The sequence below is a fragment of the Passer domesticus genome, chromosome 2, assembly GCF_036417665.1.
Source record: "Passer domesticus isolate bPasDom1 chromosome 2, bPasDom1.hap1, whole genome shotgun sequence".
NCBI lineage: Eukaryota > Metazoa > Chordata > Aves > Passeriformes > Passeridae > Passer > Passer domesticus.
The window spans coordinates 66386706-66404566 of NC_087475.1; the positions used below are offsets into that span (position 1 = coordinate 66386706).

Below are 17861 nucleotides of genomic sequence, written 5' to 3' on the forward strand. Positions count from 1 at the left end.
GGCGGCACAGGGGCAGCAGGGACCACCCGGCTGGAGGCTGCGCCGAGTGGGGCAACCAGGGCAGAGCCTTTGCCGCGCCTCGGGAAGGAGCGTCGGGCGAGCTACCTGGAGCGAACCTCGGCTTCGGGCTCGGAGCGCGCCGGGCTCGGCCCCCGCGGAGGCGGACTCACAGAGCCCCACCGCGGCTGCATGGAGCGGCTCAAGGCATTCCCAGACGCGGAGCGATGTAACAGCGAACTTTCCGCGGAGTCGAGGCTGCTCCTTGGTGCGTCTGCCTCCGAGCGGTGCCGGGCGGCGCGCGTTCTCGGCTCGCCGCCCAGCCCCGCCGCAGCGCCCGCCGGGCGCCTTCTCGCTCCTGCCCGAGCGCGGGCCGGCAGCCGCGGAGCCCCGCGGAGCCCCGCGGAGCCGTGCGCGGCGCGGCCGCGGGGGGGCGCAGGCGGGCGGGCGCGGGGAGCGGCGCGGGCAGAGCGCGGGGAGAGCGCGGCGGGGGCGGCGGCCGGGCGGGCGGGCGGGGGGACGGCGCCCGCCGAGGCACAGCCTGCGGCCGGCTCGGGAGGGAGAGCAGCGGCCAGGACGGAGAAACCCGGCGTGTGCCCGTCCGCGCTCCTTCTGCCGGTTTTGGGGTGTCTTTCCTCCCTCCCCGCGCTCCCGAGGGCACCGCCGCGTCGGGAGGAGCTGTTACTTTTTGCAGCCGGCATGAGGCTTCCCGAGGGAACAAGGAGACGCCGCGCTAAGCAACCGGGGAAGAACCTGCCTCTCATCTGTTGCAGCGGAACCCGGCGGCAGGCGCGGTCCCCCCGGCCGGAGGTGATGGGCACCCGCTGACTCGTGGCGTGCGTCCGAGATGCCTGCATGTGTGGCAGATATGGAGAAAATAAAGTAAAAAATGTGGATAGTGCCTGAGATGGACGGCAGCCAGTGAAACAAACGCGTTCTGAAGGGATTTAATTTGAAAGCGGGATTGAGAAGGGTACAACTTCCATGGGAAAATGTGACCTGTTAGAACTGCTGTCGGAAGATGCCGGCTGTCAACGCAAGCACCTAAACCAAGTAAGTTCTCATCAACTTTGACCTGTCCTCTTTTTGAGCCTGTGATTACCTTTTTGACCCTCTGCAAAGAGAAGTGCCTATGACTGTCTAAGGTAACTTTTTGCGCCGACACAAGCAGCCTAAAGTGACACCGTGCGCGCCCTTGGCCCTTGGTGATAGTCCAGAGGAGTATTAGGATCTCTTCCTTCCTCTCGTATGTAATAAACGTATTTTTCCCTGGCAGCCGCTGCCGTGGGGAGCGGCATCCTTCGGTGGCTGGGTGACACCTGCGGCACAGCGGAGCGCCCGGGGGGCCGGAGGGAGCGGGGCAGGAGGAGGCTCCGCATCCGCCACCCGCGCTCCGCACCCGCTCCACCCTCGCCCCCGCAGCTGAGAGCGCCGCGGCCCCGGCAGCGCCGGACGGGAGCTCGCATCGCGCACACGGGTGGGTGCGGGAGCCGCGCCGCCGACCGGCCCCGGTCCCCGCGGTCGTGACGGCGACAGCTGCGGTGTCCCCGCAGGGTCTCTCCCCGAGGGGACTCGCTCGCCGCCGGCGCAGTCCGCAGGAACACCCCAGGGGAAGCGGGAGTACTGCCAGCCCCCAGGAGGGACCTGGGGAGGTGCAGGCGGCAGGAGCGGAGCAGGGTGAAAGTGGGCCGTGGGACGGCTCCTGGAGCAGAGGAAGGGACTGGTGGGTTCATCCCCGTGTGGGGTTTACACGGCACGGCCCTGACGCCTGAGGTGATGGGGCAGAAGCTGTGGTCCTGTTGGGAAGAAGCAGCTGATGCTCTGGAGGTTTAAATGCCGAGAGAAATTCAGCACTCTACCGAGTCACGCAGCTGTAGTTGTGGCTACAGTTGTCAAAACCTACAGACTTGTTAATCGAATATTTCTCAGTTTTTACCAGAAGGCATCATTTATGCACTTTTGTTTTACTGGACTTAGTTGAGTGACTTCTTGTTAGCATGGCAACCGAATTTTAGATTTCTCTACGCATGACTTGTAAGATGGCTCTTCCAACATTACAACACCTTTCAGGTGGAAGTAAATAAAAACATCTTCTATTATGTGTATTTATTACAGAGAATGACTACTTCACAAGCAAAAAAAGAAAAAAAATAGGTAACAGAGATGCATATTGGTTTCATCTGAGAACTAAGTAGTTCTAAGAAACAGTGCACGTAGAGATTTTCTTTAGAATGCAGAAAAGACAGTGTGAGAAATAGTTTAAGTTCTGCATGCTAAATATCAACATTACAGTACCTTTAAGTCCAGTTTGCTTGAAATTTCAAATTGGATTGTATTGCAGTGACATGGAGCATTTCAGTGTTTATGTTACTTGCTTCAAAGCCCACACCTGGATAGCTTAGCAAGGTTTTCTGTGCAAGCATACTGAATTTTCCACAAATTAACCTCATTCACTTAAGCAATAGTTTTGTGTACATTAGGGAAGCCAGGCACCAGTGAGAGTCCTTTAGACCTGTTTTAGAATAGCAGAAATTCTGGAAGACCTGAATTTACGCCCATTTTTTAGACAAGACTCAGAAATGAGCTTTATCCTTCAATATCAAAATAGCTGAAGCCAAACATGGTTTTCCTTTGGTGTTGCCTTCCCGACTGAAAGGCCTTGGTCTTGTTTGCAGGAGGATGGCATTCTTTACTGTGGGTTTTGTTTTTCTCTTTTTGCTTCTGTTATTCCAACTTAGGAACAGATGAGACTCTATTTGGAAACAGGAAAACAAAAATATGTCTGTCTTTTAAATTTAACTTCAACCATTTACTCTGACTCTATGTATAGCAGTCATTGCCCTTAAAATAGCTCCAGAAAAAAATTCCATTTCTTCTTATCTCATGCTATTTAGAGGCAAATACTGCTAGCTGAAATTTAAGTGAAATTGAGGTCACTACAAATCTGGTATAATTTTGATTATCTTTTTGAGATAACTTTCCTTATCTACTGAAAATGTTGGGTCCTGACCAATGTGGTTCTGCTCTTGGTGACAGTGGGCTTGTATTTCTTCAGCGTGGAGAGACCACCAAGTATATATTGAAGGACACGTAGAGAAAGCAGTTAAGGGATTAGCTTTCACCTTTGTCTCTGTGTGTGTGTGTGTTTATTGCCTGACTTAATTGACAAGGAGAAATGTGCATGACTTCTCCTCCAAAGACCTGAGACCTGTCTCCATACCAGTACACTGTTTAATCTGTCAGCTTTTTCTGGGATTTGATTCACTGGAGTGAGATGGCAAAACCATCAAGGAAAATCCTGTGTGGCATCCCTGCTTGCCTCTGGTGGTGCTGGTAGTCAGTTTTAAAAGGGACTGAATTAATTTTGAAAACGATGACTAAGTCCCCTTAACTTATCTTACAGAAAGGCAGAATAGAAGCAGGAAGAAAAGACTCTGTTATAACCTGTTTTAAGAAAAAGCAGATAAAAATAGATGAACATTGTTCTATTCAGACATTTAATGACTTTATGATTGTCAGATTTATCAATACTTTTTCTATTCAGTTTTAAGTTGTGTTGGGTTATGTTCTTGTTACTTTCTCAAATATTATGTTCTTAATCACTGAAGAAAGGTTGAAGGTAAAACTTTATGTGTAAATCAGTTTTCCATCACCATGTTTTGTGATGAAACAAAATTCCAGAAACCATCTGTTTTAAAAGTCCTGAATCATTAAGAAGGATAAGCCAAACTTGCCCTTGCTTTATTACACTGACACTATTTTAAGTAGTATAGCATAATGGGTATGCACCACCAGCAACAATGGTGCCAGGATCCTCATGTCCACTGTGATTTGTTGCTGGAAAAAAAATAATCTCCTGACTAAATACATATTAATTAATATTGTTTTGTTAAATGAATACAGAGGAAGGCTGAGCAAATTAAATCTTTCTGTAACAGATCTGCACGCAGAAGCCCTTCAAAGGGGCATTACCTTTCAATCAAATAGAATTTGAAACTTTCAAAAGAGGAGCAACTAAAAATAAGACAATTTCTTTGTACAGTGAAGTTCTCAAAGGAATTAAAAGGTTTTTAGTGTGCCACAATGACTAAAGTAGCCAATAAATGATTTTGCTATTGTATCATGTTCTTCTTGGAGTTGTGGGCTGTTTTGGTTTCATTTGAGGTTTTTCTTCTCCATTCAAAGGTCTGTTTTGGTTTAAATTCTGAAATTACTTCTTCCACTCTTTTACAACCACATTTCTAGTTTAGATATTGACTGGTGTGAGACAAAAACTGAAAAAAACCTTGGATAAAAATTACTTTTTTTTTACAGCTAAGGTATTTTTTAGCAAATGTGGGCTGAAGTGGAACAGGAGAACTTCCTTAAATTTGAGTGAATTGTGTATTTGTCTAGGATTATGAACCAGTCAAATTTAATTTCTGAAGTTTGTGAAAGTTTCTGCAATTTCTTACCACTGAGTCTGTGCTCGATATATTAATCTCAAAAGCTTCTGACATACTTGTGCGTGTCAGATGAACCATTTGAATGTTGGAATTATATTATCTGGAATTAGATTATCTGGTAGAAAGGGGAACAGTAAATGGAGAAAGACTTTTCACTGGGCTTTTCAGGGAAAGAGGTTATGGGATTCTTCTGGAGATGCTTTCCCCACGTATCATTGGAAACGAGATCAAGCAGCCTTTCCTCAGGAGATAAAGGCCTCCATTCCACCACTGGTTCAGGAGCAGCCCCTGGGCAGTCAAGCCATGTGGTGGTGCCCTTAAGCTCTTCCAGTCCTAGCTCAGCATATGCTGGTTTTCCATGATAAACAAGATCTTTCCATTTGGTTTTGTTTTTTTTTTTTTTTTAGAGTAGTTCTGATACCAGTGTTAAGGACCACAAGTACATCCTTCCTTGGCTCAGAGAATCAGAAAGCTTAAGCTTAAGCTTAACTGGCGTTCATACCCAAGACCCTACTGGCAGAAGAAGTCCTGGGCTCCTCATGTCCTTAACACTGATATAGAAGGTGCCAGCTAGTCAGACAAAGCATGGAGCAGTTGATTGAGAGTTGGCATCTAGGAGGACTCCAGCCTCGTATAGATCTTGTAGCACACAGGCTAACTTGTTGTGGCTACATTTGAAAATCCTGAACTGACATGGAATACCTGTTTGCCAGCTGTCAGGGTGAACCTGGAGTGTCTCTCTTCCTTTCCTGGAAAGAGAAGGGCTGAAGCAGAGAGTAAACCATCCTCTGCATTTTGTCATCTTTTTTGTAACAGAACAAGCATCCTCCACGGGTGACTGTCTCTCTTTGTTAACCATGCAGCAAAGGCCAAGACAAGGAACCTTCCTTCTTAAGACAGATTTCCTGAATCCCAGCTGTGCAGAGCAGGCTGTGGTAGTACTTCATAAAGGTTGAATAAACACAGAGATCAGTAGATACAGGATAAATGGCTGCTATAATCAGCCTAAAATGTACATGTAAAAAAAAAAAAAAAACCAAAAAACCAAAACCATTCACACACTTGCACGTGCTCCAAGCTGCTGTGCTAACTTTTAAAAAATCTGTAAATAGCATGAACTCATATCTTCTGGAAGTTTGCCAGCTGCCACCTCTGCAATCCAGTTTCCTTTCACAGATTTTTTCAAAACATAGAGTCTTATGCAAACTCTCTATAATAACTACTTAAATTATAACTACTTAATAACTAAAATTTTTGTCACTTTTCAGCTCAGGTGTCTGGTTGTCGTGTCTGTCAGAGAGAGGCAGCTGCTGCCAAAGAACCCAGAAACTCTCTTAGCGATGGTTAAGTAGTGAGGGTGATTATTAACCCAGGTCATGAAGCATGAATGGGGCATTAATGCAGCTCTGTATCCAGCCCAAAATGTATGGTGAGAAGTTGGCCTGGCCTTAGAGCCTCACTCCTCGTTACATCTCACATCTCCTAGAGAGATGGAGGCATTCTGCCAGTAAGGACCTTCCTGCAGCCAACTCTTTGTGAGATGCACTGGGAATTTAAATTTCTTCTTCTAACTGTCATTTACTTAAAGTACCCACTCACATCAGGGTACTAAGTTATCAGTTCTAGTAGAATCTGTGCTGTCCTGTGTTTGTTAAATTAATGGATAAACTTTCACCAGTGATCCTTCGGTAGTGCCCTAAATCTGGGGAAGAATATCAAAGATTTGAAGATGAAATATGTACTATTCCCTAGCATACAAATGTTTTTTAACTGATTAGCAGTTTGATGTCAGGCCAGAGAGTACTGGACTAAGAAGATTGAACACCAAATTTACATTCAGTGAAAATTATATTTTCTTCTATACTTTTTTCTTCTAAAAATTCATATACTTTAAATTCATCTTTGCCAATAAATATTGTATTCTGTGTATTGATGTGCTACTTTCATTTCTATTCTAAAAAGTAAGCCAGACCAATTTACTTCCATTGAATAAAGGAATGAACAATAGGATTATAGCAGAAGATGGTCATATTGTGTCTGATTTAAGATTGCCCCTAGTACATTTCTATATACTAATGTCAATCAAAAAATATTTTAATGGCACATTTTGAAAAGCTCTAAAAAGGGATTTTTGCAGTGAAAGCCTGTGGGTTTTTTTTCACCTAGGTCCCACAAACTTGATTGTAGTTGTGAACACCAACCATCTACATTCTTTGTAGAGTCCCTGTAGAGAGACAGAAACCTCCCATAAGCAAACTGGTCCATCCAATTTATACCTGATATAGAGTGGAAAGAAATCGGGTATTTATTGTTGCTGATTGTTGTTTGATTTCATACGGGTGAAGTAAGGCAAGATAAACTTTACCCTAGTGGTGTCAAAAAACCCAAACAAACAAAACAGTTTCAGAGGAGGCAATAAATAGACACTAATTTTCTTCTAAGACATCTTAAGTTCCTGTTGACATTCCTGTTACTGATGCTGACATCATAACAATAACAGATGTCTGCAACATAATTTAAATATCCTGTTGTCTGTTGTCAAAATTTTTAGGGGTTTGTCAATGGTTTGGGTAGTTGAAATACAGCTTCTAGTTGTGCCAAGGGAAATGGGAGAGTCAGCTGGACTCTTGCAAAGGAAGAACACACAGTTCTGGGTGCTCACATCCTGCCTCCTCCAAGAGCAAGGTGACTTTTTTCCAGAGAGAACACATTGTATCTGTGGAGCAAGGAAAAGCAAGCACAGATTCTTTCTTCAGATGTTCTCAGCACTGCCAGTGCCACAGTGTACCTTAGTCCACCAAATACAGAAATTATCTCTCAGTGATGAAATAGTTTTAACTGATGTTCATGTGGATATGCTCATAATTATTAAACCCTTCAAAAGCAATCCTTCTGCTGCACTTCAGCACTGTTTGCTGAATGGATCCTGCCTATCTTCTCCTGAAAAATAGGTGAAATATTCCACTTGTGTTTTGTTTATATTGACAACTTCTTACTTTTTAGGTTGAGAGAGGTACTGGCCATTCCCTTCTGGCAGTAATGATTTAAAGTTATGAGAGCTGCAGTCAATCTCTTGGATTTGTTTATGCTGGCACAGTGAGTTTGTTTTTCAAATTTGGTGTGTTCCCTAGTGCATTTCTACCTGCAACACCACATGTGCTTTCCCTATGGTGGCTTTAGCTAGCTAGCAGATAACCTACAGCAGGAATTTTGGCCATGAATAAAACCAAATCCAAGTTGCCTACGGAACAGTTCTCTAATTTGCCTTAAGCCTCTTAGCTACAAAACTGTCATTCCAAAGGCTGTAATGAACTGTTTGTCTTTGAATTCATCTAGACACCATAGCATCAGACCTCTGAGTCTGTATAGCCTTTAGAAAGAACTTGGTTACTTCACAGGGTGATTCATATGACATATCTTGAAGGAAATTAATTGCCCTCTGCAGGGAGTGCATTTCTTCCCGTTTGTAATGAAGGAAAATTGGGATGACAAACCAGCCTCGGATGTCAGTGTTTTGGATTCCTGGCTTAGTGAATATATGTCTTGGTTTTATTTTTCGCATGTTTAAAATTGAAGTACTTTATTGTGCCACATAATGATTAATAAAGTGTCCAAAATCTAATATGAAGAATGTGTTGCACTAATTTTTTTTAAAAGAACTAATTAATTTTTTTTAAGGAACTTGGTACCTACGGCACAGAGATGGCATTTCAACTTGATGACATAGGCAGGTATTTGCACTAACTCCTAGTCTGTAACTACTCTTGTATTTTCTCATAAAAGCCATCATGCTTCCTACAGAGTAATTGCAAAATAATACTTTGGTCTGTCCACTTTCATAAAAATATTTTATTCATGATTGTTTACCTTAGTGATATTAACTTTGAGCATATTTGTTTATGCACTGAGGCCAGTTGTACCAAAGACTGATGTGATTTGAGACACATTACATTTATTTGGCTGCAGTGTCTTTATACTTTATACCCATAACTCTTTCTGGTTTTGGGGTTTTTTTGTGATTAAAATTTTCTTTTTTCAAAATACTTAAACCAAGCAGACTGAACAGGGCTTTGAAAGTCCCTTCTTTTCAGTGTGATTTTGCCCACAGAGGAGGGAAGCAGGGGATGCTCAGTGAGCTGGATTGCATTTCAGTTCTTGACCACTAGTCCATGTTCAGAGCTGCACTGACTGACTGAACTAGCTTGACTGCACAAGCTGGATTTTATAAGGATGGGTTAGGATCAAAAGAGGATTTCTCATTCATCCCCACTGTGCACTCACTTCCTAGAAACCACCCTCCTTTTCTACTGCTTGTGCTGGCTTTAAGCCAAGTGGGGATTTTTTTTCCATCTGAAGAATTCCTTCGGACTAAGTGCAGACAGGGTTTAGCTGGAAAGGTTTTTATAGTTAAAAAGATTCTCCAATGCAGAGCATCTGAATGTATGTCATCTATCTGTTCTGTCATTTTATTTTGTTAATGAAACATACTCTCATAGCAGGGTATTTCCTTGCTTAGCACCCTTCGTGAGGGTTTTACCCATGTCTCCTTAGTTGATGTGCTCCTGTGCATTCACCCATGTCCCTTATTAACTTCGGATTTCTCACTCACTTGCTCAGTACATTAAGTCTCAAAGTTGTAAGTGAGCTCTGGCTTAGACTGAAGAGGATTTCATTTGGCTTTGATGGCACCAAGGTCTGTAGGAAAGAAGCAATCAGCTGTCCCTGAGGACAGGTTTGGGCCAGCAGTACCTGCGTGTGGGTCTGTCGGTCTGTGTGATATGTTCAAGGAACTATTTTTCTTGTTAGTGTTCAGAGCCTTTGAAGTTCTTCAGGACATTGCTATTAACACCCAAGAAGCAAGTAATTTAGGACATAGTGCCTTGCACTACCCAAACTCCACATGTCAGGGTCCTTATTTTCAGAAAGAATCATTGCTGAATAGTGATTCTTCCCAGTGATAATCTACAACCAGGCTTTTGTTAAAACCAAGGTTTGCTGAATTTGGGAAGATTAGCAAGGGAAAGAGTGGGACTTTGAGGAGGATAGAAATAAGTTGACATTTCAAAACAAAAAGTGTTGCCATTTCAGAGCAATCAGGGAATAAAGGACAATAAAGACCATGACTCTTGAGAGATATTAGCACACTCAAGTAGGTCAGCTCATGCTCATATTCCCCATGATACTCCCAGTGACAGTTAGATAATAGACATCTTTAAGGGCTTGATTTTCTTTTGGAAACATGATGGCTTGGTTGACATGTGTACTGAGGCAACGTGACACTTTAGTCATCTTACTCCATTAGTGTTTTCTTACTGAATTGCCTACTTACTGTTATTTTAACACTCTTTACTTTAACCCATTGCTGAAGAACAAAGCCTATAATAAAAATTACTTAAACCAATCCACCACTCATGATAGCAAAGCTTTACGGCCAGCCCATGATGGAATTAATTTTAAGAAATAAGATGCTTCCTTCTAATTAAACTTAATTCAAGAAAGTATTCAAGCATAAAGAATTTCTGGTGTTCTGCTGAAAGCAGCTTCAGAAGGTGCTTCTTGTTAAGCATTGACTTCATTCCTCTTCTCAGTATGAAAGATTTTCACATTTTCCTTAATCCAGGTTTAAGAGTACAATTTGAATGTTCAGGTGAACATTTTATGTATTACAACAAAGACCAATATCAATAATGCACAAACTAACATCTCTTTAGCAATTTCTCAGGTGTTAGAAATATATAAAGTTGTTTGTACTTTGTATGTTTGCATTCTCTCTTGAAGCATGACTTTGGTTCAGATGTTCAACTCATTGTCCAAAATTTCTCCCATTCCTTTACCATATCTCCCTGAGAAAACTCCTTTTATGGCATACTTTTGTTATATAAGCAGTTATCATTCAAGAAGGTCATTTTGTAGCCAAAGATGTCATGTTCAAAAACTCTTTCAGCCACTTTTGCATATTGTAAATGCTCATAAAATCCCAAAAGCTTTGTGCTTTTTCATTTATTTTTGCATTTATTTGTCGGACATTACAACTATATGTGCTGTTTGGTTTTAGAGACATATTATGACCACAAGTGAATTTAAGATGGTGATAATGGTCAAAGTAATTCAAAATTACATGACTCTTTATGTGAAATTTTACAAAATACAAAATAAAACATTGTGCTTTCTCATCAATCCTACATATGTGAAGATGATGAAATTTTAGAAAATTTGTCCCCTTAGTTTCAAGTGAATTATAGTGTTCTGGCAGCTTCTTGTTTCTTCTCAATAATTTAGCAGCTTATGAAAAATACATTGTGTTTACTTTTCCACTCTAATGCAGTCAATGCAATTACAAGTTGTGGACAATCTAATCCAAAATCTTTTCATTGTTGAGTATTTTAGAAAAATATGTAGTCCTGAAACATTAATCTGTTCGCAATTATTGCCATGGTTGCAGCCAGCATCTGTCCTGTGTAATATAAAATTTTCTCCATTTTCTGTCTAAATACTTTTTTCTGTTGCAGTTTATAGACTCATATATATGGAATATTGATGGAGGGAGGCAGTGAATCTTTGTTTTAAATACACTGCCATAGTTGACAAGGTCTAAAAATCTCACTGTGTCTGATTATTAGAATTCCTGCATCTTTCCATTGCTGGGAAATTGACTTTAAGAGTGAAATTCAAATAGGGAATGACATGTACAGTTTTTAAACCAAACTTCTTTTTTAATCTTTTGTAAAACATTCAGGAATCATTCTGAACAGGATTTTATAGAATTGCCAAAAACCTATTTCTATTTGAAGGCTATATCACATCATATAAAAAAAATCAGTCTTGGAAGTCTCTACTATAAGCAGAACTCTAGTGTACAATTATATATTTAGTATGTTCAAGCTGTTATTCATACTTCCAGTAAATCCCATAAATTTCACTGAACATAAGGTAACATGGGTTTAACATTTTACCTACTTAAGTCAACTGTGAAACCAGACTTTGTATTATGATGGAATGATTTCCAAGATTATGGATGCTCCAATTGTATTCTGTGCCAAAGCATTCACATTTACAGATCCTTAAAGTTTTGTATGTATATGCATATAGAGTTTTATACACACACATAAGAGAAGAACACATGTTTATTTACATGTAGAGAGAAATATTTATGTACACTGTGTAACTGACACACATGAAAAGTTAATATTTGCTCTGGTGAGTGAAAGAGAAGAGGTACCCAGAGCTCAGGAATACAGCCTGATGTAGCCTAATATAGCCTATTAAAGTGCCTGTCTTGAGTGAGCACTCACAGACTTATATCAGTGTCTCGTTGCCTGGGAGTATTTGTCTCTCTACACTTGTTCATAAGATTTAAAAACTACGTGGCTGAGTCCAGCTCTTGGCCAACTATGGCTTCTTTGCCACCCCAAACAGAGATGAGCTCTTAACTTAATGGCAACCTACCAGGACAAGGAAAGTTTAGAGGCAGTTACTTTTCTTGTGAATTTAGAAACTCCTAGGAAGTGGAGACTTCTTAAAAGCCAGTGACTTCTGTCCGTGGAGCTGACAGCTCTGACACTATGCAAACTTAGACACAGCTCCTATAATGGAATTTTTTTCTCTAGTAGCAAATACAGCTTGACTAGGACTAATCTATTGTCTTTCATTTTGTTTATTATCCAGAAGGATTTTTTTTTATTTTAGACTTTTATTGTAGACTATTGTAGACATTAAAACTCATGCAATTAAAAGCACAGCAGTCTATTAGTCAGATTAATGAAAGTCTAACAATAACATTTTTAACTGATCCTTATGTGAACTGCACATGGCAGTGAAAGCATCTGAAAGGAGGCAGAATATTCTTGTGCTACACAGTTTCTAAACCTCCTTGGAAACCTGCTTTTCAGTGTGAAGACCAAGTGTGCATAATATTCAAAAAACCAAAACCTAGCACAGAGAAGCTGTGTGTGCCCAATCTCAGGAAGTGTTTAAGTTTGATGGGGCTTTGAGCAACCTGATCTAGTGAGTGTCATCCTCTGTCCATGGCAGAGGGGTTGGAACTAGATAATCTTTGATACCCCTTCCAACCCAAGCCTTTTTATGATTCTGTGCTGTGATCCCTCAGGATCCTGCTGGATGTTTCACAAGGAGTCAGTGCAGTGGGAGAAGGCTGGGACCCGATTGTGTTTTGTGATCTTCTCATCTGAGTGCAAGAACCATTGTGAGAATAGAGGAGAAGGATACTGTCACAGTGAAAAAGTAGTTTCAGGGTAAGCAGCGTATATCATTAAGCCAATGTAGAAAATGTCATCCTGGCCTGACAGTTTCAGTTGCCCTGGGACATGCACCTGGATATGGTCCTTGTTGATTGATTCAGAAAAACAGTACCTTGAAATCCCTGATGAATCTCCTTTGTTGGTAAAAACAGGAAACACATAACCAAGATTCTATCTTTTTGCCTTAAACCTCTTGATCATCTCTGCACTCGCCTGTCTACAAAACACTGAGTAAGTTGCCCCCTTTTTTTTGCCTGGACCTATGAAGTAGCTGCACAGGGTGGCTGAATGTAAAAGAGCTAGAGATCAAACCCAGCCAATCTGTTAGACTTCTCTAGGTAACCATGTTTAAGTTAGTCACAAACTGGTCCACAGAAATTACTTATCAGTTCTTCAGCTTATTTTAAGCTCAGTTTAAAAGAATATTTTAAAGTTTTCAGAACTGTCACATAAAAAGTTGAATTTCTTCTGAGTCATTGATTATTATTATCTGTCATCTGCAGATAATGTATCCAGTTCCTTTCAGTGCTGGCTGGTAACTTTTGCAGTAGAACAGGAAAATTCCTTGATCAAACAAGGATAAGTTCTACCAAGACAAAATTAATGAAATGCAAGGATTTGACCTGGGCTGCCATATCAGAAATGAAGATGGCCAAAAGCTGCACACAAAATAGATTTCCGAGCTTAACTGAAGCCAGTAGCAGCTGTTCTGAAGAACAAGTCCACACTCACATTTGCTGAGGTCCATAAAGCAGCTCATTGCTTCATTGCTTGGGTGTTGGATTTTCACAGCCATGTTTTCACAGTTCTTTCCTTTGACAGCCTTGTGCTTATCTCCTTGTTATTTTGTAATCATGTATTCAATTTTAATAATTATAACTATTTTCTGTGTTGTACAAAACCCCCTAAACTATACAAGGTCTGTCCTAGTGCTGGATGATAGACAAACCTGAGGGCATTGGGGTTTCTTCTCCAGATCTCTAAGCCTTGAATGCCAGTACAAATAAACTGAATAGTCCTCTTCAGGTAAATAACTTTTTTCGAGTATACAAGAGACTGTAATAACCTCTGAAAATCTTTTATTAAGCAAAAGATTCTAATTCATCATACCTTATTATCTCTGGACTGCTGAAAATTGATCTGTTCCTAATTAGAGGGCTGAAGTTTCAAAATTGTAGCAACTGAAACCCTCCTTTCCCATTTTCCTTCTTTGCCTTATGGGGTTTCAGTAGTGGTCAGAAACATGACTGCAATTTTGCTATAATACTAAAACCAAGAGAACGTATCCAAAATATCTATTTCAAGATAGGTATGATTTTTTAATTTTAAGTATATTAGAAAAAGGAAAGAAGTTGCTACAGGATTAAAGATAAAAACTGAATTAGAGATGCGATCAGAAAGCAATAGTAATTAACACCTGTTTGAAAGAAGGTTTAACAGCTGTTTAATTAGAAAAAATTAAGAAACTGTTTGAGTAAAACACACAGACTAGGAGGAAGCACACCAGGGAATAGAAAAGTACGGGAAAGATTTCCAGGAGGTTTTAGGAGTAGATAAAGCTATGGTTTGCTGAAGGGGAAAGAGATCGCTACAAGTAGAAGATTTAAGATTGAATAGTACAGTAAAGGTCTATTACAGTGATTCAGAAAGGTACAAAAATCACTTTCTGTGTCATTTCCTAGTGCCAGTTAGTGAAAGAGGTACTAGTAATTTGAGAAACAGTAGTTTTTAGGCTATACAATAAGTAGAGCTGTTGCACCTGTAGTGTAAGCAGTAGTGTTGTACTTACACGTGTTAACTCTTCATTGCTTTCTGACCTATAGTATCTGGCACATTTAAACAGAAATCCTATAGTAATTAATTTATTTATAATTTCCTTAACCCCAGCCTACCTAGGTAAGTCAAAGTTTGCTTTGCCACTGACTTCAGCTGTGATGTTACTTAAACTACTTAGCAGTTGTAATGCCTTTGATATTTTAGCAACAGTCAGGACTGAGAGGCACTGTGAGTGGTGGGACAAATGGCCTTGCTGGGGTGTTGGCAGTAGAGGATGGAACATTTTACCATATACCATTTTGGAGACTTCACATGAAAGAAATCAGAGGGGACATGAGAATGTGCTTAAAATTTCCTGGGAAAGCACAGAGCAAACAAAATATGATAATACCACTGGAGCCTTAAATAACACTATCTGAGTGACACCAAAAGTCAGCTATGTAGTATTGTGGATGTAATTGCTGAACTGTAGCAGTCCTGGCAACTTTTGAGAATCAAATGACTCATGTATTTGGGTGGTATAAGATTCTTAAGGGTATTTAATTTTCTCTAGCTGTTGAATAAGAAGCAACACAGACCAAGAGCTACACGGTGTCTTGGCAATCAAGTAGGAGAGACTCCAAACAAAGGAAGAGTTGGAACAGATCCCTGAAAATGAATATACTGCACTGGAACAAATAGATGGAGCTAGGCAATGAAAACAATGTAATTTTTTTTCTTTTTTGTTTTTTTCTTCATAAATGAAATCAATTGAAAGACTACCATTTGAAGTGTCAAGTGATCTTGATAATTTGTGCATTTTTCTGTAAAAATTGTGTTGGTACTTCCTCTAGAAAAAGTGTTGATTTCCTGAGTACCAGATATGTAAATCTCATTACTTGTGCGAAGTAACACAATGAACTTGTAAACTGCAATGGATTACAGTCTGGAGAATAATAACTTAAATGAAGAAAATAAGATGTGTTGACATTTTGGGAAATTTTTCAACTGATTTGAATACAGTCACAGTCTTACTGCCTACATCTAGATTTTTTTAAGCCCTGGAGCATGTGTTTAACAGTGGCAAAAAAAGGTGTCTACAGACAGGAGTACAGTAACAGAGAGACAGGAGTACAGTAACAGAGTACCTTCACTTGCTGTAGTACTCAGCAGGGTCTTTCTTTGCCAGATACAGTTTCTCTGTGTTTTGCAATCCTCTGTGGGTTTCTCTTTCACCAACACATCCAGTCTTCTATGTAGCCCACAGAAAATTTTAGCATCTTCACAATCCTTCAGCAATTAATTCCTCAAGTAATTGCTTGAAGTCTCATTAGCTCTTTCTTTTACTTGAACCTGACTCTTATTGCCTGTTTGATTGCCTCTGGATCTCATACCTGAAAAGCCAATGAACAAATAATCCATGTCTGTCCTTTTCTTGACAATAATTACACAGACCTGCATTACACCTTCCATGGGTCCTCCTTTCATGGAGTGAAGATTTGTACCTTATTTAGTCATTCTGCTTCTGGAAGGTCTTCTTGACATTTAATCATTCTGCTGCTCTTGCCTGACAGTTTTCCAGTACTACTGGCTCCTTTTTTTGAGATAAGGAGCCTAGAAGTGCATGTTCAATCCTGCATGCCCCTCTAAACTACAGACACATACACATTTGCAGTAGTGTGAGTGAAGCAAATTCTGTTTGACAGGAAATGGATATAGTAATTAGAGAAAATTCTTCTCAGCTTTTGGGAACCATGACTCCATGCCTTGTCCCTTTTCATAAAAGAGGAGTTACAGGGTACTTCTTTTCTTTTCCTGAAGCCAGCTTGGCAGAGGTAGCTGAGGCATGTAACTGGTTATAACTCACTTAAGCATAGACAAGAAAGGAAGATTTATAAAATGTCTTGTGATTTGTTTATGTCAGTCTGTTTCAATGCTGGGAGCATAACTTTTATTCTGCTAATTGAAATGAAGATCAAAGTGCTGCAAAACCTGAATCATTATCTTGTAGAAATGCTTGCTAATGCTACTAATCAGTCGTTTAGGTCCTGTACATGTGTTAACATTCTTATTACTCACTGTATGGATCAATTCACATATGGATCTAATGGAAATTGTAGAAGAACTTTTGTTATTCTCTTGAATTTTCACAGTCTCTGCCCAGCTGAACTTGTTGTTCTGAGTTTGTTAAAAATGTATCTCAGGCTGTGGAACTGTAGAATTTAAGAGAATAAGAATTTACTGAGTCATATAATACTGAAAATAAGAGTTGGGAGACTACTCACTGAGCCATGCAGAATCCACTGTTCTTTTCTGTCTTTTGCACTCTAATTACACATATCACAAAATAAAAATCCTCTTTTTCTTCAGACTTGAAGTTTATAATTTAAGTGTATGTGTTTCTCTTCAAGACATCCGAAGAAAATAAATCAGAGATTCTTTAGCAAAACGTTAACTGTTCAGTTGTATTTTTGGTTTGTCTGTTGGGAAAAGGAGCCATCTTTTAATCCTGTTTCTATTACGTCTACCTGAAAATTTACAATTTATAATTATGCATTTATAATCAGGTTCCCCTCAGCTGGCAGTGACAGAAACATAACCCAGCCATGGGCTCAAACAGTTCTCATTTTCACCAGAGTAATGTTTGAAAGCTCATGCCAAAGGGTGATGCCAGTTCCTTAGCACAGAAAGGTGTTATCTTTGTTATTGTGTATGAACAGCCAAAGTGGAGGGAAGCCTGAGTAGGCAGAAAGCCCATGGTCAAAACATTTCCAAACTTTGAGGAACTATTAAACTTGAAGGTGTTTCACTGTATTATAATGGATTTTTAATTACAAGCAATACAAAAATGATTTGATTGTCGTGCTTCTCTGTGACAGAGCATTAGCGATGATAATCTTGTAGTTCAGAATTGCCACAAAGTCTGTATCTGATGTCACTGTATAATCTGAACAGAGCACCACGTTGTGTTTTTCATTTTGTCGTGTTGCTGGGTTCTTTGCTCAGCAACTGCACTGAAAAGCTTATTCTGCTCTTGATGTGTTTTGATATGGGATTGATATATTCACTTGATTCCAGCAGTGCTCAGCATCTTGATCTTACTGACATAGATCACACCCTCTGACAACTGTGCAAACCATTGGGATGTCACACATTTGCATTACTCTTCCAGGAAGAAAAAGACTCAGCCTGCATTGGTTCCCTTGGGTCCTTACCCAGGCTGCAGTCCTTCATGTACTACCCCAGCATGGGTCCCTTCCATGGGGTGCAGTCCTACAGGAAAAGGCTGGGCTTCCCACAGGGTCACAGCCCACTTTGGGCACATCCACCCACTCCAGTGTGGGTCTATTCCATGGACTGCAGGTGGGTCTCTTATATCCTGAGGGACCTCTCTGGGTGTGGAGCA

General features: G+C 40.6%; 1 protein-coding gene across 2 annotated transcripts in view; it reads left to right on the top strand.

Moving 5' to 3' along the window:
• The first annotated feature begins 122 nt into the window (after window positions 1-122).
• Window positions 123-17861, top strand: part of TRPC4 (transient receptor potential cation channel subfamily C member 4) — a 133111-nt gene continuing 115372 nt past the window's right edge. The window contains exons 1-2 of one of the 2 annotated variants that reach the window (XM_064408942.1): window positions 123-265; window positions 771-1050. The gene's annotated coding sequence lies outside the window, so the exon portion shown is untranslated. Of the gene's footprint in view, window positions 266-485; window positions 1051-17861 lie in introns of those variants that run through there. The other variant, XM_064408946.1, reaches the window with a different exon arrangement.